The sequence below is a fragment of the Salvelinus sp. IW2-2015 genome, unplaced genomic scaffold, assembly GCF_002910315.2.
Source record: "Salvelinus sp. IW2-2015 unplaced genomic scaffold, ASM291031v2 Un_scaffold1345, whole genome shotgun sequence".
NCBI lineage: Eukaryota > Metazoa > Chordata > Actinopteri > Salmoniformes > Salmonidae > Salvelinus > Salvelinus sp. IW2-2015.
Window position 1 is genome coordinate 153,800 of NW_019942850.1, and position 2,393 is coordinate 156,192.

Consider the following 2,393-nt stretch of genomic DNA (forward strand, 5'->3'; position numbering starts at 1 on the left):
GTCCTTCACTCTAATACATTCACAACGCGCTCTTGCGCCGGCAATATTACACAGCGCACTATCCCACCACAGCGACGATTCCCACCACAGGCCCTACCACCACAGACGCCTATCCCACCACAGGACAACTATCCCACCACAGACGCTATCCACCACAGGACTATCACAGGCGTACCACCACAGCAGCTACCCAGCCACGAGCAGTATTCCCACCACAGTACGCTGATTCCCACCACGACCTCACCCCACCACAGACGCTATACCCCCCACAGGAACCTCCAACCCAGCACGCTTATCCACCACAGACACATTATCCCACCACAGAAGACTAATCCCACCACAGAACTATTTCCACCACAGACGCTGATATCCCACCCAGACACGATCGCGCACCACAGGACGCCTACCCCACCACAGACACTTCCCACCCACGGCCCTTTCCCACCACAGGCACCTACCCACCACAATTGCTATCATCCCACCACAGACACTTATCTCTACCATCGGCCCACTATCACTCAACCACAGACAGGCATATCACACCACAGGCCCATCCACCACAGACACTATCACCCACAGACTAACATATCCCACCACAACGCCTATCACACCACAGGCACGCTATCCCACCACAGACGCTATCACCACCACCAGGCCCTATCCCACCACCGACTCTACCTAGACACAGGCACTGCTCTCCCACCACAGAGCCTATCCACACCAGACATGTATCCACACCACAGCCGGGTCTATCCCACCATCGACACCTATGCCCACACCATGGCGCCATTTTGGACAGCACAGACACTATCCACCACGGCCTTTCCCTATCCCACCACAGACGCTATCACACCACAGGCCCTATCCCACCACAGACGCTATCACACCACAGGCTCTATCCCACCACAGACACTATCCCACCACAGACACTATCCCACCACAGGCCCTATCCGCAGACCCCCAAGGAGGTCTAACGTTACACCCCCACACCATCTACCCTCTCTGACAGACACCCCATATCTGAGCTTAGTCATTATAACGTGACTGTATATCGGTCATGGACAGGAGGACACTTTCAGTGAATGGAGCTGACATGTCAAGCTTCAAGTTTCAGTTATGCTATGTAAATAAAATACAGTGTCTGTGTTTAGTGTCTGTGTTTAGTGTCTGTGTTAAGGTGTGACTTCAATATTTCACTCCGTGTTGGGATGAGATGACAGCCACTAAGGAGTCAGTCATGATTGACGTGAATAAATAATGGTTTGGTTGTCTGTTATGAGCCAAAAGGTGTGGGACAGGGTAAACAAATCATACCGTTCATCAACATAACAGACCTGACAGATAAACAAGCTTCTGTTACATTCAGTGACAACACTTGTAGGCTATTTGAGACATACATTCATATACAAAATAAAAATATCAACACTCTCAATGTATGCTTTAGTCATTTATAATCCTTATCAATATGCAAATGTATATGCAAATTATGTAAAACATGGAGATTAATTGTGTGTCCTCCATTCTTTTCACTTCATTTTCTCTCCTTTATAAACACAATAACAAACAGGGTCAAATCTGATACAGCAGTAAATTATTTTAGCTCCACCAATAGGAAGGGCCAGAAATTCCTTGACAGTTTTAATGTATCTGAATACAGTCACGAATGGTCTGAGCTAATCACAGGTCTTCAAAAGTCAGTCTGTTAACACCTACTTCATCATGACACAACTATAATCCACCGTAACACTCTAATGGAAAAAAAAATCTAGAAATAATCCCTTTCAGTTCACTCTGCCAACCAATTCTTATTTTTGTACCAGCCAGCCAGTCAGGGGCGGGACTAGAACCCTCCGTCTCCTAGGTAACAACACTCCGTTTTAGATGGCGTCCCGTCACAAAGAAGGCCCTGAGTGACACATGATAGACTTTCTAGTGAACCGTTATCTAGCAGCTCTTATTTGGGCTTCTGTGAACTCCTGGTGCCGCCCACAGGCTCCAGGCCCCCGGCCACCGGCCCCCAGGCCCCCGGCCACCGGCCCCCAGGCCCCCGCCCACCGGCCCACCGGCCCCCAGGCCCCCGCCCACAGGCCCCCGGCCCCAGGCCCCCGGCCACCGGCCCCCAGGCCCCCGCCCACCGGCCCACAGGCCCCCGCCCACAGGCCCCCGGCCACCGGCCCAGGGATAAAGGGGGAATATTTAAGGGACACCTTTCACCCTCACCCTTTGTCCCAGTGGAAACTCCAGTCTTGGCGTACAACTTGGTGAGTGTCTTCCTTCTGTTATTGTTCCTGTTCCAGTACGGATCGGTAGCACTGTTTCTCAATTGGACTCAGTACTGTATATAACACTGTGTCTCTACTGGACTCAGTACTGTCTATAACACTGTGTCTCTA

The 2,393-nt window shown here is 50.9% G+C and overlaps 1 protein-coding gene across 1 annotated transcript in view; it reads left to right on the forward strand.

Annotated features, from left to right (window-relative positions):
- Window positions 1-2,156: 2,156 nt before the first annotated feature.
- LOC112070495 (actin, alpha cardiac muscle) overlaps window positions 2,157-2,393 on the forward strand; it is a 10,475-nt gene continuing 10,238 nt past the window's right edge. The window contains exon 1 of the mRNA XM_024137903.2: window positions 2,157-2,261. The gene's annotated coding sequence lies outside the window, so the exon portion shown is untranslated. The remainder of the gene's footprint in view (window positions 2,262-2,393) is intronic.